The 25,322-nt window shown below is 45.0% G+C and overlaps 1 long non-coding RNA gene across 1 annotated transcript in view; it reads left to right on the top strand.

Moving 5' to 3' along the window:
* The window catches only part of LOC307181172, a 210,802-nt gene that overhangs the window by 92,279 nt on the left and 93,201 nt on the right, over positions 1-25,322 (top strand). The window contains exon 2 of the long non-coding RNA XR_013826064.1: positions 5,193-5,282. This is a non-coding gene — a long non-coding RNA (uncharacterized lncRNA). The remainder of the gene's footprint in view (positions 1-5,192; positions 5,283-25,322) is intronic.

Raw genomic sequence — 25,322 nt, 5'->3', positions numbered from 1 at the left:
AAGTCCTGCAAGCAGTAGTCTACTCTTTTGGGACACACTCTTGTTGTTTTATGAGAGAAACTCCAGGTCAAGTGATGTTCACACGAGTCGTCATGGTGCCCTGTTGCCCCCGGTTATCTCTCTGGATGTTGGAGTTGGAGGGCCTCCTCACTCGAGGTCGGTGTGCCCACGGAGCGAACCCTGCAACTTCAGGGCATGGTTGGTGGTTAGGATCACCACGTGGGGTCCTTTTCCCTTAGGAGGGAGGTGGCCTTTTGGGCTGCTGATTTCCAGGTTTTTAGATACCGCCAGTATCTTGGCCAGATGTGGCAGTGGGCCAAGCCCCTTAGTGACCGTAGTTTATCCTACCTGGATGGCATTCTTGCATTGTTCCATTTCAAGCGGTCCCAGTTTTTGCACTAATTCTCCAATGGCGATTCACCTTTCACCGGGAATGGAAAGGTCAAAGGGTTTAGCTAAATTAGGGAGTTCCAGGGCAAGGGTCTGAATTGACTGCTCTTTCCATTCTTGAAAGGCCACTTCTGGATTCTATTCAAAAGGATCATCATCTTTTCCTTTCAGTGTTTCATATAGAGGCCCAGCTAGTAGACTGTAGTTAGGGATCCAGAAGCAGCAAACCCTGGCCTCCCCAGGAACCCCTAAGCTGTCTTCTAGTTTTAGAAAGGGGTAAGGCTGAAAATGGTTTCTTCCCTTTCCTGGGATGGGCTTCTCTGACCTTCTGTGAGAATGAAGCCCAGGCAGGTCACCGCAGTCTGTGATATTTGAGCTTTTTCTTGGACAACTTCTATCCTTTATTGGCTTGGTAGTTCAGAGGCCTCCTTAGTAGGGATGGTGATCAGAATGTCATCTGCATATTGAAGGAGGGTTTCCTTTTCCAGAGGTAGAACTTTTAGGTCTTTAGCTAAGCTTTCCCCAAAGATGGTGTGGGAATTTTTGCACCCTTGGGGCCAGACGGCCCGGAAGTATTGTTTTAGTTGTATGTTGAGTCCTGCCACTCACAAGCCAAAATTTCTTGTGACTCTGGGACTAATGGAATACAAAAGAAGGCATCATTGAAGACTAATACAGAATACCATGTCCTGGTGGTTGGTAGAATGACCAGCAGGGTGTAGGAATTAGGAGCAACTGGAGGTATATCCTCGGTGGCTTCACTGACTGTCCTGACATCTTTTACCAGGTCCCCAGCAGCCCATGGGGCTCTCGTGGTCAGACCAATCCCAGAATATGGAGCTCACCTGGGCAGGTACCCCACCCCCACCCCAGCCCACGGGGCTCTCGTGGTCAGGCCCCTCCCAGGATACAGAGCTACCCTTGCAGGTACCGTGGCAGGGCTGGGCACACAGGAACCGTGCACATAGCCCTCATTGCAGAGCACCCCCAGCTCACGTGTCGCTCAGAGCTGACACAGAGCACCTCAGAGCAGGACTTGAACTAACAAACAGCAGCTGCGACAGGTCTGTGACCCTGGGCATCACTCCGTGAGGCCTCCCTCCACCTGGTCTTCCAGAGACTTCCACTGCACCCGGGGCACCAGGCCTCTGTCTCCAACCACCACCCACCCCTCCTCTGCCTGACTCCTGGGTTCCTCTCATTAGGAGAGGGTTTTCTTGAAGTTGTCTCCCACTCATGGGCCAGATAAAATGATTAGAAAACAAGCCAAAGCTGCAGCCCCTTGTCTATCCTGACTCTCAGGAGCCCACACCTGTTCCTTGGACCTGGCCGGTTCAGCAAGTTCCATTTTCTGCAACTGTGAGCCCCTGAGGGGTGATGATTGGCTGACCTGGGCAGCCTTACCGTGCCGGCCAGCCCTCCCCAGGTGTGCCTGGGTTGAGATCAATATAAATACCACTCCAGGCAGCAAGAGCCCCTGCAGCCGTGCCTGACGCCATTTTCTCTGCCCTGTCAGCAGTCTCGGGGCTGGGCTGGTGGGAGGGAGTGAGAGGCCACGGCTTTGTGGGTGGCCCAGTGTGAGTGGGGCTCTGCTGGACTTTCTGCAGCAGTTGCCAGGCTGCCACCTGCTAAAGAAGAGGATGTGTCACCCATACCTGCTGCTGGAATTTCTCCCTGGGCAGAGGTGAGGAAGGAAAAAAGCAGTGGGGGCAGGGACAGGACGGGTATCTCAGGCAGGGAAATGGAAATCTTCCAGAAGAGCACCCAGGGCCAGGACCATCCTGGCTGGCCTGCAGGCACCAAGTCGGCCGGCATGCTGTCACTCGTGTGGCTCTATGGCCCTTCCTCTAGGCTTTCAAGTCCTTGTATATATTCAGGTGTTTTACCTGGGACGGGTGGGAATAGTTCAGCAGCAACTGGCCTGGGGCTCAGCTCACGTTTACTCACAGATGCCTCGGCACGGTGCCCCAGCTTTGCAATGAGGACGCTTGTTGCGTGGGGGCTGCTGGCTGAATGGGAGACGATTCCCCACCACTGACCAACTTCAGAATTGTTTACAACTGGAGCAAGTGCCCTGATACGGTTTTCCTCTGTGTAACTGGTGGGTTCTGTGTTTTTTTTCTCTTTTTCGTTTTTGGTTCAAGGTAGGTTTTATTCCTCTTTTTTGTATTTACAGATATAAGCATGGAAATAATTTATTCATATAAATACATGTATGTGCAGGGAATAATTGTTTTTTCTGTTTTATTTTTTAAATTTTACTTCTTTTTAATTTTGAATTTTATTTTATATTTTTATACAGCAGGTTCTTATTGGTTATCTATTTTATACATATAAATGTATACATGCCAATCCCAGTCTCTCAACTCCTCCCACCACCACCCCCCCAACAGCTTTCCCCCCTTGTTGTCCATACGTTTGTTGTCTACATCTGTTGCTCTATTTATGCCTTGCAAAACGGTTAATCTGTACAGTTTTTCTAGGTTCCACATATATGCATGAATATACAAGATTTGTTTTTCTCTTTCTGACTTACTTCACTCTGTATGACAGTCTCTAGATCCATCGACGTCTCTACAAATGACCCAATTTCATTCCTTTTCATGGCTTAGTAATATTCCATTTTATATATGTACCACAGCTTTATGCATTCGTCTGTCTGTGGGCATTTAGGTTGCTTCCATTACCTCGATATTGTAAATAGTGATGCAATGAACATTGCGGTGAATGACTCTTTTTGATTTATGGTTTTGTCTGGGTATATGTCCAGTACTGGGATTGCTGTATCATATGGTAATTCTATTGTTAGTTTCTTAAGAAATTCCATATTGTTCTCCATAATGACTGTATCAATTTATATTCCCAACAATAGTGGAAGAGGGTTCCTTTTCTCCACACCCTTTCCAGCATTTTTTGTTTGTAGATTTTCAATGATGCCTATTCTACCAGGTGTGAGGTGATACCTCATTGTTGAATCCATTTCGTTGAGCAAGGGGTAGCTCTTGTCTATTACATATTTGGCTTATGGAACGGTATCTGTGCTAATTTCAAACTCTGCTTTTATGCAGCACCCCAACTCACCTTCCCCCTTAAGCAGGCATAAGTTGGTTTTCTAAACTTGAGACCCTGTTCTGTTTTGTAATTCAGTTCATGTGTAGCCAAGTTCACATTCCGTGTATTAGTGATACCTTATGATGTTTCTTTTTCTGTGTGACTTATTTCACTTAGAATCATCGTGCCTCAATGCACTCATTATGCTGGTACAGGCCTGGTGACATAGATTTCATTGCTGAGTGGTATTCTGTTGTACAGAAGTACCGCAACTTCTTTATCCATTATTTGCTCTCTGGGATATTTAACTTGTGCCATAGAAGAGATTCCTGTAAAAAGAGCCGTCCCAAATTTTGGGGTTGCTGTGTCTTTTTGACATTAATTTCCCTAAGCTATAGGACCATAAGTGGAAGTGCCCTAGGCTCTGTTGCTTTGTTTTTTAGATGTTTCAGGAAACACCATACACTTCTCCTGAGTGTCTGTTGGCAATTTACATCCCGCCCATCAGCATAACAAGGCTCCCAGTTCTCCATGGCCTGTCCTGCCTTTCTGGATTTTACACTTTATTCTGATGGCCCTTTTGACTGGGGGGAAGTGAGACTTCATTGTAGTGCAGATTTCCTTTGCAAGCTTGCTTGGTTGGCCAAAAAGGGCGTATGCGTTTTTTCCTGAATATATTCAGGAAAAAACGCATATGCCCTTTTGGCAAAGTGCATCATTGTGGACGTTCTGCCTCTTTTCCTACGCTTTCAATGCAATTCCAGTCTACCTCCTGAAATCGGTATCCTGCAATTCTGCCCCGCTTTCAAGTCCTCTTGGCAGCCTTACTTCAGTCTATTTTTGGACGATAGCTGTCATTTATAACTCTGCAGGTTTGTGAATTACAGAGCCCCTGAACTCCTTTCTTCAACTCGCTTTCTTGTGAGCTGGCTGCAACACCGCAGGATGGCTTCAGGCCCTAATCTGTTTCTGCCACGGCACGCTGAGCCTTTGGTTAATTCCTCTTCCTAGTGGGAAATGAGAGTTAAATTTGCCCGTCCAGACACCTCCAGCTAGTCTCTCATTGGTTCTCCCTATTCCTGTTCATCTTCCGCAGAAATTGCAAACTGGGCCAAACAGGAGGTTAAAGGCACTGACTGTCCAAGTCGGGAGAGTGTTAGTAAAGCGTCTGGAATGTTGCACCCGAGTACCAGGGGAGGAAAACTGAGACATATTTGAACACGTCTCCCGTTCACACGGTTGATCATACTCGGGGTTCCACATGCATGTTTTAGCTGAAGGAAGAATACCTTAAACCTGGAGAGTTGAGACCCGTGGAATGGGTACCATGCAATATGACTTCAAAGGGTCTTCATTTGCTCACCGAACCTCTCCAATCCTATCACTGCTGCGTTTATGCCCCTGTACACATGCTTGATTCTCTTTCGGAGACATAGCAATCCATAGGTTTTAAGATACTTACTAGTCAGGTACATTCTTAGGTGTTTAATATGGGGTGTTGAGTCCATTTCGTTGAGCAAGGAGTAGCTCTTGTCTATTCCATATTTGGCTTAAGGAACTTTATCTGTGCTCATTTCAATCTCTGGTTTTATGCAGCACCCCAACTCACCTTCCCCGTTAAGCAAGCGTAAGTTGGTTTTCTAAACTTGAGACACTGTTCTGTTTTGTAATTCAGTTCATGTGTAGCCAAGTTCACATTCTGTGTATTAGTGATACCTTATGATGTTTCTTTTCTGTGTGACTTATTTCAGTTCGAATCATCATACCTGAATCCACTCATTATGCTGCTACGGGCCTGATGACATAGATTTCATTGCTGAGTGATATTGCATTGTACTTAAGTACCACAACTTCTTTATCCATTTTTCACTTTCTGCGATATTGAACTTGTACCGTAAACGAGGTTCTTGTAAACAGAGCCGTCCCAAACTTTGGGGTGGCTGTGTCTTTTTGATTTTAATTTCCCTAAGCTATAGGACCATAAGTGGAAGTGCCCTAGGATCTGTTGCTTTGTTTTTTAGATGTTTCAGGAAACACCATACACTTCTCCAGAGTGGCTGTTGGCAATTTACATCCCGCCCATCAGCATAAGAAGGCTCCCAGTTCTCCATGGCCTTTCGTGCCTGTATGGATTTTACACTTTTTTCAGATGGCCCTTTTGACCGGGTGGAAGTGAGATTTCATTGTAGTGCAGATTTCCTTTGCAAGCTTGCTTGGTTGGCCAAAAAGGGCGTATGCGTTTTTTCCTGAATATATTCAGGAAAAAACGCATACGCCCTTTTTGGCCAAGTGCATCATTGTCGAGTTTCTGACTCTCTTCATATGCTTTCAATGCAATTCCAGTCTACCTCCTGAAATCGGTTTCCTGCAATTCTGCCTTGCTTTCAATGCCTCTTCATAGCCTTACCTCAATATATTTTTTAAAAATAGTTGGCCTTTATAACTCTGCAGGTTTTTGAATTGCAGTGGCCCTTAGCTCCATTTTTTAGCTCTTATTTTTGTGGTCTTGCCCCATAACCACAGGATTCCTTGAAGCCCTATTTTTCTTCTGGGGCACCTTGCTGTTCCTTTGGTTAATTCTTCTTACTGATGTGATATTAGAGTGACATGTGCCCATTGAAACCGCTACAGCTAGTTTCTCACTGGTTCCCCCTATTCCCATTCATCCTCTGCACTAACTGCAGACTGTGCGATACCAGAACTTAAAGCATTGACTCCATGTGGGGATGTTGTTAGTAAAGCGGCTGGAATGTCGATCCGGAGCCCCAGGAGAGGAAAAATGAGGTGCGTTTTAGAAACCTTTCCCGATCATATGGTATACCAGTCGCTGGGTTTCCCAAGCATGGTTTAGCTGTAGGAAGATTCCCTTCAACCTGGAGTGTTGGGACCCTTGGACTGAGTAGCATGAAGTATTGCATTAAACTTTCGGCAGTTGCTCACCAAAGCTCACCAATCCTGTCAGCCCCAAGTGTCCAGCCTTATGTCTTATCCAGCTGTGGGTTTATATGTGGTCAATCCAGGTTGCATCACAGCCCCTGAGCGAATTTTGTAAGAATTTTTCTCTTTCATTGTTTCAGCGTTTTGTTTTTAAAATTTATTTCTATAATGGGGTTTAGCTCCTTTTCACTGCTGTGTTTGTGCCGCTCTGCACACACTTGATTCCCTTATGGAGATATATCAATACATGCGTTTTAAGATTCTTATTCCTCAGATATATTTCTCTGCGGTGTATAGGGTGTGTTGAGGCCTGTTCATTGAGCAAGGTGTAGATCTTGTCTAATACCTATTTGGTTTATTGAACGGTATCTGTGCTAATTTCAAACTCTGGTTTTATGCATCACCCCACCTCTCCTTTCCCCTTAAGCTGACATAAGTGTGTTTTCTAAATGTGAGACACTGTTCTGTTCTGTAATTCATTTCTTGTGCAGCCATATTTACCCTCCCTCTATAAGTGATATCTTATGATATGTTTCTTTTTCTGTTTGACTTATTTCAAGTAGTATTATCGGACCTAAATCCACTCTTTATCCTTCTACTAGCCTTATTACATTGATTTCATGGTGAAGAGATATTCCATTGTACATAAGTACCACATCTTTATCCATTGTTCTCTTTCCTGGGATATTTAAGGTGTACTGAAGTTGAGGTTCTTGTAAACAGAGTAGCCCTAAACTGTGGTGTGCTTGTGTCTTGTTGATTTTTAGACTTCCCTAGATATACTCCCATGATTGGAAGTGTCCTATGCTCTGTAGCTCTGTTTTTTAGATGATTTAGGAACCACCATACACTTCTCCAGAGTGGCTCTCGGCAGTTCACACACTGCCCATCAGCGTATAAAGGCTCCCTGTTCTCCATGGCCTGTCCTGCATTTCTGGTTTTTACAATTTTTTAGGATGGCCCTTTTGACCGGTGGGAAGTGAGACTTCTTTGTTGTGCACATTTGCATTGCTTGCTTGCTTCATTGCCCATAAAGTGCGTATGCGTTTTTTCCTGGATATAATCAGGAAAAAACGCATACGCCCTTTTGGGCCAACTGCATCATTGTCGAAATTCTGCCGCTTTTCATGTGCGTTAAAGACGAGTCCAATCTATCTCTTGAAATCTGTTTCTTGCAATTCTGTCTTGCATTCAGATCCTCTTCTTTGCCTTACCTCAACATATTTTTGGACGTTAGTTTTCATTTATAACTCTGCAGGTTTGTGAATTGCAGTGACCCTGAGCTCCATTTTTTAAGTTGCTCTTTTGTGAGCTGGCCTCAAACCCGCAGGATTGCTTCAGGCCCTATTTTGGCTCCGGCGAGGCAGGCTGAGCCTTCCTTTAATTCTTACTCTTAATGGGAAATTAGAGTGATATGTGCCCGTCCAAACCCCTACAACTCTTCTCTCATTGGTTCCCCCTCTTCCCGTTCATCCTCCTCACAATTTGCAAAATGTGTGAAACAGAAGTTTAAATGTGCTGATTCTCCAAGTGGGGAGATTCTAAGTAGCGTGGCTGGAATGGTGAACAGGAGCACCAGGAGAGGATAAATGAGGTGCATTTTAGACACATCTCCCGATCACATGGTGTACAGTCCTCTGGGTTTTCCATGCATGTTTTAGCTGTAGGAAGATCCCTTGAACCTGCAGATTTGGGACCCATTGAATGGGTACCAGGTAGTATTACTTTAAAGGGTGTGCATTTCCTCACCCAACCTCACATTTCTCTTAGCGCAAACAGTTTCCAGCCTTATGTCTCATCCTGCTGTGGGTCTAGATGTGTTCAATCCATGTTGCATCACCGTCCCTGAGGAAAAGTTGTAAGAGGTTTTCTCTGTCTCTCTGTCGTTTATTTTTTTCAATTTATTACTATATTGGTTACAGCTGATTTTCAAAGCTCTGTTTCTTGCTGCTGTACATCCACTTGATTCACGTACAGAGAGACATCAATAAATTCTTTTTCAGATTCTTACCAGTCGTATATATTCTTTTCCGGTGACTTGAGTGTGCTGAGTGCAGTTCTTTTAGCTACCGTGTAGGCCTTGTTGATTATCAGTTTGGTATTTGGAATGGTATCTTTGCTAATTTCAACCTCCTGGATGATGCCTCACCCCTCCCCACCTTTCCCGTTTAGCAGCCTTATGCGTGTTTTCTACATATTTGACTATGTTTTTGTTTTGTAATTTATTTCATGTGTAGCCATTTTGGATTCCACCTTTAAGTGATATCTTATGATATGTGTCTTTTTCTTTTTGAATTCTGTCACTTAGAATGATCATACGTAACTCCTCCGGAGTTGTTACAACTGGCCATATTTCATTGATTTCCAGGCTGAATAATATTCCACTCTACCTAAGTACCACATCTCTATCCATTTTTTCCCTCCAGAGACATTTAAGTTATATCCTAGTCGAGGATCTTTTAAACAGAGAGGGGGTAAACATTGGGGTGCCTGTGTCCTCTCGATTTTTGTTTTTCCCAAGATATACGCCCATGAGTGCAAGTGCCCTATGCTCTGTAGCTCATTTTTTAGATGCTTTAGTAAACACAATACACTTCTCCAGAATGGCCGTTGGCAATATACATTTCCACTATAAGTCTCACAGGGCTCCCTCTTCTCGTTGCCCTGTCCTGCATTTCTGTTGTTTACGCTTTATGAGGATGGCTCTTCTGACTGATGCGAAGTGATATCTTTTGTAGTATTGACTTCCAGTGCCCACCTGTTTGGTTGGCTAAAAAAGTGTATGCCCTTTTCTTGAATATATACAGAAAAGAACGCATACTCCCTTTTTGGCCAACTGCAATGTTGGCAATGTTCAGCTCCTTTTCTTGTGCTTAATGGCGAGTCCTTTCTACCTCCTCAAATCCCTTTCCTGCCATTCTCCCTTGCTTACAAGTCCTTTTCTCTGACTTTCCTCAAGACATTTTTCAGTGATGGATATTTTCAACTCTGCAGTTTTGTGAATTTTACTGCCCCTGAGTTCCATTGTTCAACTCGTGTTTATGGGAACTGGCCACAAAGCAGCGGGATTTCCTCAAGCCCTATACTGTTTCCATGGGCAACCCTAGCCTTTGGTCAATTCGTCTTCCTGATTGGAAATTAGAGTGACATGTGCCTGTCTGAACACCTAGGACTTGTCTCTCATTGTTCCTCATCCTTCCGCTTCATCCTCTGGACAAATTCCAAACTGTACGCAACAGGATGTTGACAGTGCTGACATCTCCAAGTGGGGAGACTGTTAGTAAAGACGCTGGAGGGGTGAACCCGAGCACCAGGAGATGAGGAGATGAGATGCCTTTTCCAAACTCTTCCCGATCAGACGGTATACCATCCTCTGGGTGTGACAGACATGTTTTAGCAGTAGGAAGAGTCCCATTCGTGTAAGGAGAACACCAGGGCTTTTTCAAAATCAGTGTCTCCCCGAAACCCAAACTGGGGAATTTTTTAAGCTACGGCTACACATATGTTCATTAAGGGCCTTGGGAAGCAGGCAGAGTCCAAACTTTAGATGATTGAAGTCTTCAGGGTCAGAAGCACTCACCACCAGCTTCCCTTAGGCTACACTTTAACTGTCATTGATAGATGATGTCAATAAAAATATCTATTCTTTTTCAGATTATTTCCCCTTATAGGTTATTGCAAAATGTTGAGTGTAGTTCCCTGTGCTATACAGTAGTTCCTTGTTGATGATCTATTTTATACATAGCAGTGGGTATGTGTTCATTCCAAACTGTTAATTGATCCCTCCTCCCACCTTTCCCCTTTGGTAATAATAAATTATAAGATTTTATACTTCTCAGAAATGGGGGAGCTGAAAGAGAGGTATCATTTTCAATGGAAAAGCATTTAAAACAAGATTGAAGGTTTAACCAAGATTATTAGCTGTACATCCTTGGAAAGAAATCACTTCGTTTCTCTAATATTGACCTGACAAATAAGACAAACCTTTTCACTGAACTTGCTTATAAAAAGTGATGGAAATATCAAATGGAAGTGTGAAAAACATCTTATTTTACCCGAGCCTTATACACTGTTCTATGTTAACTACAGTTTGGCTCACACATCTGTTCATTGAGGTTACAATAGTCTCAATTTCTGTTACTGATCCTCCAGAGTGGACCCCAACAAGTGTCCCCCTGCCCAGTGTCATTGGGGCCAACAGATCGAGACTGAGTTTGGTTCACAAGCAAAGGAAACTTTATATTTTGATCAGAGAATGGAGAGGTGAGAGCATGCACTACCCCGTGGGCTGTGGGCTGTGGGCTGTGGGCTGGGCTGCTGTGTAGAGATCCTGTCAGAGTCAGTGGGAGGGAGGGAGGCGGCGGAGCTCTCGAGGGCCGGGTTGGCTGTAGCTCAGGCTCTATATCGTGGAGTCTGCACTGGGCCCCAGGAGCTGAGGTGTCGACCCAGCCATTCTGCACTAGGAAATCTGGTCTGAAGTGCCGGGTGTGGAACCTCTGCATGCGGGACCCTAGGAGCACGTGAAATTAGACAAAGCACAAAGGATAAAAAAGGTTAGACTTGACTTTATTGCCCAGATTCTATTTTTATCTCCCAGGGATTTTTAATGGGCTTTGCTGGGGACAAACCCCTCCTCTGCCTTTTGTCCCGTTCCTCATTCTTGGAGTGCTGAGGGTGCAGACCCTTCTTCTGTAACTGCTGAGTGCTGAGTTGGGAGCCCTCATACCCTGGGGCGAGGGTCAGAGCTTCTCCCCAGCAGCCTCCCGGTGACGTTGATTGTCCCCAGGACCCCTGCCTCCCTGCTCGTCCACCTGAGCACCAGCATTGGAAGTGTTATAGATTCTAATGACCTTTAAGGGTCCAGGAAAGAGATGTGCAGAGACGCTGTGGGGGCCGGTTTCACCCCGCCCCACATTTGTTCGGCCACCTTAGGCTGACCGTCTCTGCCAGCCTAGATGCTCTGACCAGTAGTCTGCGCTTTCTTCAGTTAGGCCCCTGAATTAACGTACAAACAGCACCGGGTGTCAGAGCCCTGCCCGCTCAACTCCCAGACAGTCCAGGGTCAGTGGTGACCAAGGACCATGATGGCTACTGAGTCAACAGCCTTTTGAAGTAAACAGGAGTCCAGCCGGTCTTATTGGCCACCATCATCACGGTGTCTGTAGGCTTTTCTATGGTGACAGTGTGGTATACTGTTCCCCCGCCAAGATTATTAGCTCCCCTCTGGGTGCAGTAAGTCCTGCAAGCAGTAGTCTACTCTTTTGGGACACACTCTTGTTGTTTTATGAGAGAAACTCCAGGTCAAGTGATGTTCACACGAGTCGTCATGGTGCCCTGTTGCCCCCGGTTATCTCTCTGGATGTTGGAGTTGGAGGGCCTCCTCACTCGAGGTCGGTGTGCCCACGGAGCGAACCCTGCAACTTCAGGGCATGGTTGGTGGTTAGGATCACCACGTGGGGTCCTTTTCCCTTAGGAGGGAGGTGGCCTTTTGGGCTGCTGATTTCCAGGTTTTTAGATACCGCCAGTATCTTGGCCAGATGTGGCAGTGGGCCAAGCCCCTTAGTGACCGTAGTTTATCCTACCTGGATGGCATTCTTGCATTGTTCCATTTCAAGCGGTCCCAGTTTTTGCACTAATTCTCCAATGGCGATTCACCTTTCACCGGGAATGGAAAGGTCAAAGGGTTTAGCTAAATTAGGGAGTTCCAGGGCAAGGGTCTGAATTGACTGCTCTTTCCATTCTTGAAAGGCCACTTCTGGATTCTATTCAAAAGGATCATCATCTTTTCCTTTCAGTGTTTCATATAGAGGCCCAGCTAGTAGACTGTAGTTAGGGATCCAGAAGCAGCAAACCCTGGCCTCCCCAGGAACCCCTAAGCTGTCTTCTAGTTTTAGAAAGGGGTAAGGCTGAAAATGGTTTCTTCCCTTTCCTGGGATGGGCTTCTCTGACCTTCTGTGAGAATGAAGCCCAGGCAGGTCACCGCAGTCTGTGATATTTGAGCTTTTTCTTGGACAACTTCTATCCTTTATTGGCTTGGTAGTTCAGAGGCCTCCTTAGTAGGGATGGTGATCAGAATGTCATCTGCATATTGAAGGAGGGTTTCCTTTTCCAGAGGTAGAACTTTTAGGTCTTTAGCTAAGCTTTCCCCAAAGATGGTGTGGGAATTTTTGCACCCTTGGGGCCAGACGGCCCGGAAGTATTGTTTTAGTTGTATGTTGAGTCCTGCCACTCACAAGCCAAAATTTCTTGTGACTCTGGGACTAATGGAATACAAAAGAAGGCATCATTGAAGACTAATACAGAATACCATGTCCTGGTGGTTGGTAGAATGACCAGCAGGGTGTAGGAATTAGGAGCAACTGGAGGTATATCCTCGGTGGCTTCACTGACTGTCCTGACATCTTTTACCAGGTCCCCAGCAGCCCATGGGGCTCTCGTGGTCAGACCAATCCCAGAATATGGAGCTCACCTGGGCAGGTACCCCACCCCCACCCCAGCCCACGGGGCTCTCGTGGTCAGGCCCCTCCCAGGATACAGAGCTACCCTTGCAGGTACCGTGGCAGGGCTGGGCACACAGGAACCGTGCACATAGCCCTCATTGCAGAGCACCCCCAGCTCACGTGTCGCTCAGAGCTGACACAGAGCACCTCAGAGCAGGACTTGAACTAACAAACAGCAGCTGCGACAGGTCTGTGACCCTGGGCATCACTCCGTGAGGCCTCCCTCCACCTGGTCTTCCAGAGACTTCCACTGCACCCGGGGCACCAGGCCTCTGTCTCCAACCACCACCCACCCCTCCTCTGCCTGACTCCTGGGTTCCTCTCATTAGGAGAGGGTTTTCTTGAAGTTGTCTCCCACTCATGGGCCAGATAAAATGATTAGAAAACAAGCCAAAGCTGCAGCCCCTTGTCTATCCTGACTCTCAGGAGCCCACACCTGTTCCTTGGACCTGGCCGGTTCAGCAAGTTCCATTTTCTGCAACTGTGAGCCCCTGAGGGGTGATGATTGGCTGACCTGGGCAGCCTTACCGTGCCGGCCAGCCCTCCCCAGGTGTGCCTGGGTTGAGATCAATATAAATACCACTCCAGGCAGCAAGAGCCCCTGCAGCCGTGCCTGACGCCATTTTCTCTGCCCTGTCAGCAGTCTCGGGGCTGGGCTGGTGGGAGGGAGTGAGAGGCCACGGCTTTGTGGGTGGCCCAGTGTGAGTGGGGCTCTGCTGGACTTTCTGCAGCAGTTGCCAGGCTGCCACCTGCTAAAGAAGAGGATGTGTCACCCATACCTGCTGCTGGAATTTCTCCCTGGGCAGAGGTGAGGAAGGAAAAAAGCAGTGGGGGCAGGGACAGGACGGGTATCTCAGGCAGGGAAATGGAAATCTTCCAGAAGAGCACCCAGGGCCAGGACCATCCTGGCTGGCCTGCAGGCACCAAGTCGGCCGGCATGCTGTCACTCGTGTGGCTCTATGGCCCTTCCTCTAGGCTTTCAAGTCCTTGTATATATTCAGGTGTTTTACCTGGGACGGGTGGGAATAGTTCAGCAGCAACTGGCCTGGGGCTCAGCTCACGTTTACTCACAGATGCCTCGGCACGGTGCCCCAGCTTTGCAATGAGGACGCTTGTTGCGTGGGGGCTGCTGGCTGAATGGGAGACGATTCCCCACCACTGACCAACTTCAGAATTGTTTACAACTGGAGCAAGTGCCCTGATACGGTTTTCCTCTGTGTAACTGGTGGGTTCTGTGTTTTTTTTCTCTTTTTCGTTTTTGGTTCAAGGTAGATTTTATTCCTCTTTTTTGTATTTACAGATATAAGCATGGAAATAATTTATTCATATAAATACATGTATGTGCAGGGAATAATTGTTTTTTCTGTTTTATTTTTTAAATTTTACTTCTTTTTAATTTTGAATTTTATTTTATATTTTTATACAGCAGGTTCTTATTGGTTATCTATTTTATACATATAAATGTATACATGCCAATCCCAGTCTCTCAACTCCTCCCACCACCACCCCCCCAACAGCTTTCCCCCCTTGTTGTCCATACGTTTGTTGTCTACATCTGTTGCTCTATTTATGCCTTGCAAAATGGTTAATCTGTACAGTTTTTCTAGGTTCCACATATATGCATGAATATACAAGATTTGTTTTTCTCTTTCTGACTTACTTCACTCTGTATGACAGTCTCTAGATCCATCGACGTCTCTACAAATGACCCAATTTCATTCCTTTTCATGGCTTAGTAATATTCCATTTTATATATGTACCACAGCTTTATGCATTCGTCTGTCTGTGGGCATTTAGGTTGCTTCCATTACCTCGATATTGTAAATAGTGATGCAATGAACATTGCGGTGAATGACTCTTTTTGATTTATGGTTTTGTCTGGGTATATGTCCAGTACTGGGATTGCTGTATCATATGGTAATTCTATTGTTAGTTTCTTAAGAAATTCCATATTGTTCTCCATAATGACTGTATCAATTTATATTCCCAACAATAGTGGAAGAGGGTTCCTTTTCTCCACACCCTTTCCAGCATTTTTTGTTTGTAGATTTTCAATGATGCCTATTCTACCAGGTGTGAGGTGATACCTCATTGTTGAATCCATTTCGTTGAGCAAGGGGTAGCTCTTGTCTATTACATATTTGGCTTATGGAACGGTATCTGTGCTAATTTCAAACTCTGCTTTTATGCAGCACCCCAACTCACCTTCCCCCTTAAGCAGGCATAAGTTGGTTTTCTAAACTTGAGACCCTGTTCTGTTTTGTAATTCAGTTCATGTGTAGCCAAGTTCACATTCTGTGTATTAGTGATACCTTATGATGTTTCTTTTTCTGTGTGACTTATTTCACTTAGAATCATCGTGCCTCAATGCACTCATTATGCTGGTACGGGCCTGGTGACATAGATTTCATTGCTGAGTGGTATTCTGTTGTACAGAAGTACCGCAACTTCTTTATCCATTATTTGCTCTCTGGGATATTTAACTTGTGCCGTAGAAGAGATTCCTGTAAAAAGAGCCGACCCAAATTTTGGGGTTGCTGTGTCTTTTTGATATTAATTTCCCTAAGCTATAGGACCATAAGTGGAAGTGCCCTAGGCTCTGTTGCTTTGTTTTTTAGATGTTTCAGGAAACACCATACACTTCTCCCGAGTGTCTGTTGGCAATTTACATCCCGCCCATCAGCATAACAAGGCTCCCAGTTCTCCATGGCCTGTCCTGCCTTTCTGGATTTTACACTTTATTCTGATGGCCCTTTTGACCGGGGGGAAGTGAGACTTCATTGTAGTGCAGATTTCCTTTGCAAGCTTGCTTGGTTGGCCAAAAAGGGCGTATGCGTTTTTTCCTGAATATATTCAGGAAAAAACGCATATGCCCTTTTGGCAAAGTGCATCATTGTGGACGTTCTGCCTCTTTTCCTACGCTTTCAATGCAATTCCAGTCTACCTCCTGAAATCGGTATCCTGCAATTCTGCCCCGCTTTCAAGTCCTCTTGGCAGCCTTACTTCAGTATATTTTTGGACGATAGCTGTCATTTATAACTCTGCAGGTTTGTGAATTACAGAGCCCCTGAACTCCTTTCTTCAACTCGCTTTCTTGTGAGCTGGCCGCAACACCGCAGGATGGCTTCAGGCCCTAATCTGTTTCAACCACGGCACGCTGAGCCTTTGGTTAATTCCTCTTCCTAGTGGGAAATGAGAGTTAAATTTGCCCGTCCAGACACCTCCAGCTAGTCTCTCATTGGTTCTCCCTATTCCTGTTCATCTTCCGCAGAAATTGCAAACTGGGCCAAACAGGAGGTTAAAGGCACTGACTGTCCAAGTCGGGAGAGTGTTAGTAAAGCGTCTGGAATGTTGCACCCGAGTACCAGGGGAGGAAAACTGAGACATATTTGAACACGTCTCCCGTTCACACGGTTGATCATACTCGGGGTTCCACATGCATGTTTTAGCTGAAGGAAGAATACCTTAAACCTGGAGAGTTGAGACCCGTGGAATGGGTACCATGCAATATGACTTCAAAGGGTCTTCATTTGCTCACAGAACCTCTCCAATCCTATCACTGCTGCGTTTATGCCCCTGTACACATGCTTGATTCTCTTTCGGAGACATAGCAATCCATAGGTTTTAAGATACTTACTAGTCAGGTACATTCTTAGGCGTTTAATATGCGGTGTTGAGTCCATTTCGTTGAGCAAGGAGTAGCTCTTGTCTATTCCATATTTGACTTAAGGAACTTTATCTGTGCTCATTTCAATCTCTGGTTTTATGCAGCACCCCAACTCACCTTTACCCTTAAGCAAGCATAAGTTGGTTTTCTAAATTTGAGACCCTGTTCTGCTCTGTAATTCAGTTCCTGTGTAGCCAAGTTTACATTCCGTGTATTACTGATATCTTACGATGTTTCTTTTTCTGTGTGACTTATTTCAGTTAGAATCATCATACCTGAATCCACTCATTGTGATGCTAAGGGCCTGATGACACAGATTTCATTGCTGAGTGATATTGCTTTGTAAGTAAATACCACAACTTCTTTATCCATTTTTCACTTTCTGCGATGTTGAACTTGTACTGTAAACGAGGTTCTTGTAAACAGAGGCGTCCCAAACTTTGGGGTGGCTGTGTCTTTTTGATTTTAATTTCCCTAAGCTATAGGACCATAAGTGGCAGTGCCCTAGGCTCTGTTGCTTTGTTTTTTAGATGTTTCAGGAAACACCATACACTTCTCCCCAGTGTCTGTTGGCAATTTACATCCCGCCCATCAGCATAACAAGGCTCCCAGTTCTCCATGGCCTGTCCTGCCTTTCTGGATTTTACACTTTTTTCAGATGGCCCTTTTGACCGGGGGGAAGTGAGACTTCATTGTAGTGCAGATTTCCTTTGCAAGCTTGCTTGGTTGGCCAAAAAGGGCGTATGCGTTTTTTCCTGAATATATTCAGGAAAAAACGCATACGCCCTTTTTGGCCAAGTGCATCATTGTGGACGTTCTGCCTCTTTTCCTATGCTTTCAATGCAATTCCAGTCTACCTCCTGAAATCGGTTTCCTGCAATTCTGCCCCGCTTTCAAGTCCTCTTGGCAGCCTTACTTCAGTCTATTTTTGGACGATAGCTGTCATTTATAACTCTGCAGGTTTGTGAATTACAGTGCCCCTGAGCTCCTTTCTTCAACTCGCTTTCTTGTGAGCTGGCCGCAACACCGCAGGATGGCTTCAGGCCCTAATCTGGTTCCTGTACGGCACGCTGAGCCTTTGGTTAATTCCTCTTCCTGGTGGGAAATGAGAGTTAAATTTGCCCGTCCAGACACCTCCAGCTAGCCTCTCATTGGTTCTCGCTATTCCTGTTCATCTTCCGCAGAAATTGCAAACTGTGCCAAACAGGAGGTTAAAGGCGCTGACTCTCCAAGTGGGGAGAGTGTTAGTAAAGCGTCTGGAATGTTGCACCCGAGTACCAGGGGAGGAAAACTGAGACATATTTGAACACGTCTCCCGTTCACATGGTTGATCATACTTGGGTTCCACATGCATGTTTTAGCTGAAGGAAGAATACCTAAAACCTGGGTAGTTGAAACCCGTGGAATGGGTACCATGCAATATGACTTCAAAGGGTCTTCATTTGCTCACCGAACCTCTCCAATCCTATCACTGCTGCGTTTATGCCCCTGTACACATGCTTGATTCTCTTTCGGAGACATAGCAATCCATAGGTTTTAAGATACTTACTAGTCAGGTACATTCTTAGGCGTTTAATATGCGGTGTTGAGTCCATTTCGTTGAGCAAGGAGTAGCTCTTGTCTATTCCATATTTGGCTTAAGGAACTTTATCTGTGCTCATTTCAATCTCTGGTTTTATGCAGCACCCCAACTCACCTTTCCCCTTAAGCAAGCATAAGTTGGTTTTCTAAATTTGAGACCCTGTTCTGTTCTGTAATTCAGTTCCTGTGTAGCCAAGTTTACATTCCGTGTATTACTGATATCTTATGATGTTTCTTTTTCTGTGTGACTTATTTCAGTTAGAATCATCATACCTGAATCCACTCATTGTGCTGCTAAGGGCCTGATGACACAGATTTCATTGCTGAGTGATATTGCTTTGTAAGTAAATACCACAACTTCTTTATCCATTTTTCACTTTCTGCGATGTTGAACTTGTACTGTAAACGAGGTTCTTGTAAACAGAGCCGTTCGAAACTTTGGGGTGGCTGTGTCTTTTTGATTTTAAATTCCCTAAGCTATAGGACCATAAGTGGAAGTGCCCTAGGCTCTGTTGCTTTGTTTTTTAGATGTTTCAGGAAACACCATACACTTCTCCCGAGTGGTTGTTGGCAATTTACATCCCACCCTTCAGCATAACAAGGTTCCCAGTTCTCCATGGCCTGTCCTGCCTTTCTGGATTTTACACTTTTTTCAGATGGCCCTTTTGACCGGGGGGAAGTGAGACTTCATTGTAGTGCAGATTTCCTTTGCAAGCTTGCTTGGTTGGCCAAAAAGGGCGTATGCGTTTTTTCCTGAATATATTCAGGAAAAAACGCATACGCCCTTTTTGGCCAAGTGCATCATTGTGGACGTTCTGCCTCTTTTCCTATGCTTTCAATGCAATTCCAGTCTACCTCCTGAAATCGGTTTCCTGCAATTCTGCCCCGCTTTCAAGTCCTCTTGGCAGCCTTACTTCAGTCTATTTTTGGACGATAGCTGTCATTTATAACTCTGCAGGTTTGTGAATTACAGTGCCCCTGAGCTCCTTTCTTCAACTCGCTTTCTTGTGAGCTGGCCGCAACACCGCAGGATGGCTTCAGGCCCTAATCTGGTTCCGGCACGGCACACTGAGCCTTTGGTTATTTCCTCTTCCTGGTGGGAAATGAGAGTTAAATTTGCCCGTCCAGACACCTCCAGCTAGACTCTCATTGGTTCTCGCTATTCCTGTTCATCTTCCGCAGAAATTGCAAACTGGGCCAAACAGGAGGTTAAAGGCGCTGACTCTCCAAGTGGGGAGAGTGTTAGTAAAGCGTCTGGAATGTTGCACCCGAGTACCAGGGGAGGAAAACTGAGACATATTTGAACACGTCTCCCGTTCACATGGTTGATCATACTTGGGTTCCACATGCATGTTTTAGCTGAAGGAAGAATACCTAAAACCTGGGTAGTTGAAACCCGTGGAATGGGTACCATGCAATATGACTTCAAAGGGTCTTCATTTGCTCACCGAACCTCTCCAATCCTATCACTGCTGCGTTTATGCCCCTGTACACATGCTTGATTCTCTTTCGGAGACATAGCAATCCATAGGTTTTAAGATACTTACTAGTCAGGTACATTCTTAGGCGTTTAATATGCGGTGTTGAGTCCATTTCGTTGAGCAAGGAGTAGCTCTTGTCTATTCCATATTTGGCTTAAGGAACTTTATCTGTGCTCATTTCAATCTCTGGTTTTATGCAGCACCCCAACTCACCTTTCCCCTTAAGCAAGCATAAGTTGGTTTTCTAAATTTGAGACCCTGTTCTGTTCTGTAATTCAGTTCCTCTGTAGCCAAGTTTACATTCCATGTATTACTGATATCTTATGATGTTTCTTTTTCTGTGTGACTTATTTCAGTTAGAATCATCATACCTGAATCCACTCATTGTGCTGCTAAGGGCCTGATGACACAGATTTCATTGCTGAGTGATATTGCTTTGTAAGTAAATACCACAACTTCTTTATCCATTTTTCACTTTCTGCGATGTTGAACTTGTATTGTAAACGAGGTTCTTGTAAACAGAGCCGTTCCAAACTTTGGGGTGGCTGTGTCTTTTTTATTTTAAATTCCCTAAGCTATAGGACCATAAGTGGAAGTGCCCTAGGCTCTGTTGCTTTGTTTTTTAGATGTTTCAGGAAACACCATACACTTCTCCCAAGTGGTTGTTGGCAATTTACATCCCGTCCATCAGCATAACAAGGCTCCCAGTTCTCCATGACCTGTCCTGCCTTTCTGGATTTTACACTTTTTTCAGATGGCCCTTTTGACCGGGGGGAAGTGAGACTTCATTGTAGTGCAGATTTCCTTTGCAAGCTTGCTTGGTTGGCCAAAAAGGGCGTATGCGTGTTTTCCTGAATATATTCAGGAAAAAACGCATACGCCCTTTTTGGCCAAGTGCATCATTGTGGACGTTCTGCCTCTTTTCCTATGCATTCAATGCAATTCCAGTCTACCTCCTGAAATCGGTTTCCTGCAATTCTGCCCCGCTTTCAAGTCCTCTTGGCAGCCTTACTTCAGTCTATTTTTGGACGATAGCTGTCATTTATAACTCTGCAGGTTTGTGAATTACAGTGCCCCTGAGCTCCTTTCTTCAACTCGCTTTCTTGTGAGCTGGCCGCAACACCGCAGGATGGCTTCAGGCCCTAATCTGGTTCCGGCACGGCACGCTGAGCCTTTGGTTAATTCCTCTTCCTGGTGGGAAATGAGAGTTAAATTTGCCCGTCCAGACACCTCCAGCTAGTCTCTCATTGGTTCTCGCTATTCCTGTTCATCTTCCGCAGAAATTGCAAACTGGGCCAAACAGGAGGTTAAAGGGACTGACTCTCCAAGTGGGGAGAGTGTTAGTAAAGCGTCTGGAATGTTGCACCCTTGTACCAGGGGAGGAAAATTGAGACATATTTGAACACGTCTCCCGATCACATGGTTGATCATACTCTGGGTTCCACATGCATGTTTTAGCTGAAGGAAGAATACCTAAAACCTGGGTAGTTGAAACCCGTGGATTGGGTACCATGCAATATGACTTCAAAGGGTCTTCATTTGCTCACCGAACCTCTCCAATCCTATCACTGCTGCGTTTATGCCCCTGTACACATGCTTGATTCTCTTTTGGAGACATAGCAATGCATAGGTTTTAAGATACTTACTAGTCAGGTACATTCTTAGGCGTTTAATATGCGGTGTTGAGTCCATTTCGTTGAGCAAGGAGTAGCTCTTGTCTATTCCATATTTGGCTTAAGGAACTTTATCTGTGCTCATTTCAATCTCTGGTTTTATGCAGCACTCCAACTCACCTTTCCCCTTAAGCAAGCATAAGTTGGTTTCCGAAATTTGAGACCCTGTTCTGTTCTGTAATTCAGTTCCTGTGTAGCCAAGTTTCCATTCCGTGTATTACTGATATCTTATGATGTTTCTTTTTCTGTGTGACTTATTTCAGTTACAATCATCATACCTGAATCCACTCATTGTGCTGCTAAGGGCCTGATGACACAGATTTCATTGCTGAGTGATATTGCTTTGTAAGTAAATACCACAAATTCTTTATCCATTTTTCACTTTCTGCGATGTTGAACTTGTACTGTAAACGAGGTTCTTGTAAACAGAGCCGTTCGAAAATTTGGGGTGGCTGTGTCTTTTTGATTTTAAATTCCCTAAGCTATAGGATCATAAGTGGAAGTGCCCTAGGCTCTGTTGCTTTGTTTTTTAGATGTTTCAGGAAACACCATACACTTCTCCCGAGTGGTTGTTGGCAATTTACATCCCGCCCATCAGCATAACAAGGCTCCCAGTTCTCCATGGCCTGTCCTGCCTTTCTGGATTTTACACTTTTTTCACATGGCCCTTTTGACCGGGGGGAAGTGAGACTTCATTGTAGTGCAGATTTCCTTTGCAAGCTTGCTTGGTTGGCCAAAAAGGGCGTATGCGTTTTTTCCTGAATATATTCAGGAAAAAACGCATACGCCCTTTTTGGCCAAGTGCATCATTGTGGACGTTCGGCCTCTTTTCCTATGCTTTCAATGCAATTCCAGTCTACCTCCTGAAATCGGTTTCCTGCAATTCTGTCCCGCTTTCAAGTCCTCTTGGCAGCCTTACTTCAGTCTATTTTTGGACGATAGCTGTCATTTATAACTCTGCAGGTTTGTGAATTACAGTGCCCCTGAGCTCCTTTCTTCAACTCGCTTTCTTGTGAGCTGGCCGCAACACCGCAGGATGGCTTCAGGCCCTAATCTGGTTCCGGCACGGCACGCTGAGCCTTTGGATAATTCCTCTTCCTGGTGGGAAATGAGAGTTAAATTTGCCCGTCCAGACACCTCCAGCTAGTCTCTCATTGGTTCTCGCTATTCCTGTTCATCTTCCGCAGAAATTGCAAACTGGGGCAAACAGGAGGTTAAAGGCACTGACTCTCCAAGTCCGGAGAGTGTTAGTAAAGCGTCTGGAATGTTGCACCCGAGTACCAGGGTACGAAAACTGAGACATTTTAACACGTCTCCCGATCACATGGTTGATCATACTCTAGGTTCCACATGCACGTTTTAGCTGAAGGAAGAATACCTTAAACCTGGGTAGTTGAAACCCGTGGAATGGGTACCATGCAATATGACTTCAAAGGGTCTTCATTTGCTCACTGAACCTCTCCAATCCTATCACTGCTGCCTTTATGCCCCTGTACAAATTCTTGATTCTCTTTCGGAGACATAGCAATCCATAGGTTTTAAGATACTTACAAGTCAGGTACATTCTTAGGCGTTTAATATGCGGTGTTGAGTCCATTTCGTTGAGCAAGGAGTAGCTCTTGTCTATTGCATATTTGGCTTAAGGAACTTTATCTGTGCTCATTTCAATCTCTGGTTTTATGCAGCACCCCAACTCACCTTTACCCTTAAGCAAGCATAAGTTGTTTTTCTAAATTTGAGACCCTGTTCTGTTCTGTAATTCAGTTCCTGTGTAGCCAAGTTTACATTCCGTGTATTACTGATATCTTATGATGTTTCTTTTTCTGTGCGACTTATTTCAGTTAGAATCATCGTACCTGAATCCACTCATTGTGCTGCTAAGGGCCTGATGACACAGATTTCATTGCTGAGTGATACTGCATTGTAAGTAAATACCACAAGTTCTTTATCCATTTTTCACTTTCTGCGATGTTGAACTTGTACTGTAAACGAGGTTCTTGTAAACAGAGGCGTCCCAAACTTTGGAGTGGCTGTGTCTTTTTGATTTTAATTTCCCTAAGCTATAGGACCATAAGTGGAAGTGCCCTAGGCTCTGTTGCTTTGTTTTTTAGATGTTTCAGGAAACACCATACACTTCTCCCAAGTGTCTGGTGGCAATTTACATCCCGCCCATCAGCATAACAAGGCTCCCAGTTCTCCATGGCCTGTCCTGCCTTTCTGGATTTTACACTTTTTTCAGATGGCCCTTTTGACCGGGGGGAAGTGAGACTTCATTGTAGTGCAGATTTCCTTTGCAAGCTTGCTTGGTTGGCCAAAAAGGGCGTGTGCGTTTTTTCCTGAATATATTCAGGAAAAAACGCATACGCCCTTTTTGGCCAAGTGCATCATTGTGGACGTTCTGCCTCTTTTCCTATGCTTTCAATGCAATTCCAGTCTACCTCCTGAAATCGGTTTCCTGCAATTCTGCCCCGCTTTCAAGTCCTCTTGGCAGCCTTACTTCAGTCTATTTTTGGACGATAGCTGTCATTTATAACTCTGCAGGTTTGTGAATTACAGTGCCCCTGAGCTCCTTTCTTCAACTCGCTTTCTTGTGAGCTGGCCGCAACACCGCAGGATGGCTTCAGGCCCTAATCTGGTTCTGGCATGGCACGCTGAGCCTTTGGTTAATTCCTCTTCCTGGTAGGAAATGAGAGTTAAATTTGCCCGTCCAGACACATCCAGCTAGTCTCCATTGGTTCTCGCTATTCCTGTTCATCTTCCGCAGAAATTGCAAACTGGGCCAAACAGGAGGTTAAAGGGACTGACTCTCCAAGTCGGGAGAGTGTTAGTAAAGCGTCTGGAATGTTGCACCCGACTACCAGGGTACGAAAACTGAGACATATTTGAACACGTCTCCCGATCACATGGTTGATCATACTCTAGGTTCCACATGCATGTTTTAGCTGAAGGAAGAATACCTTAAACCTGGGTAGTTGAAACCCGTGGAATGGGTACCATGCAATATGACTTCAAAGGGTCTTCATTTGCTCACTGAACCTCTCCAATCCTATCACTGCTGCGTTTATGCCCCTGTACAAATGCTTGATTCTCTTTCGGAGACATAGCAATCCATAGGTTTTAAGATACTTACAAGTCAGGTACATTCTTAGGCTTTTAATATGCGGTGTTGAGTCCATTTCGTTGAGCAAGGAGTAGCTCTTGTCTATTCCATATTTGGCTTAAGGAACTTTATCTGTGCTCATTTCAATCTCTGGTTTTATGCAGCACCCCAACTCACCTTTACCCTTAAGCAAGCATAAGTTGTTTTTCTAAATTTGAGACCCTGTTCTGTTCTGTAATTCAGTTCCTGTGTAGCCAAGTTTACATTCCGTGTATTACTGATATCTTATGATGTTTCTTTTTCTGTGCGACTTATTTCAGTTAGAATCATCATACCTGAATCCACTCATTGTGCTGCTAAGGGCCTGATGACACAGATTTCATTGCTGAGTGATACTGCATTGTAAGTAAATACCACAAGTTCTTTATCCATTTTTCACTTTCTGCGATGTTGAACTTGTACTGTAAACGAGGTTCTTGTAAACAGAGGCGTCCCAAACTTTGGGGTGGCTGTGTCTTTTTGATTTTAATTTCCCTAAGCTATAGGACCATAAGTGGAAGTGCCCTAGGTTCTGTTGCTTTGTTTTTTAGATGTTTCAGGAAACACCATACACTTCTCCCGAGTGGTTGTTGGCAATTTACATCCCGCCCATCAGCATAACAAGGCTCCCAGTTCTCCATGGCCTGTCCTGCCTTTCTGGATTTTACACTTTTTTCACATGGCCCTTTTGACCGGGGGGAAGTGAGACTTCATTGTAGTGCAGATTTCCTTTGCAAGCTTGCTTGGTTGGCCAAAAAGGGCGTATGCGTTTTTTCCTGAATATATTCAGGAAAAAACGCATACGCCCTTTTTGGCCAAGTGCATCATTGTGGACGTTCTGCCTCTTTTCCTATGCTTTCAATGCAATTCCAGTCTACCTCCTGAAATCGGTTTCCTGCAATT

This window comes from Stenella coeruleoalba, assembly GCF_951394435.1.
Source record: "Stenella coeruleoalba genome assembly, contig: scaffold_110, whole genome shotgun sequence".
In the NCBI taxonomy this organism is placed as follows: domain Eukaryota; kingdom Metazoa; phylum Chordata; class Mammalia; order Artiodactyla; family Delphinidae; genus Stenella; species Stenella coeruleoalba.
Note: the sequence above shows the minus strand (reverse complement) of the source record. Positions and strands in the feature narration are given on the sequence as shown.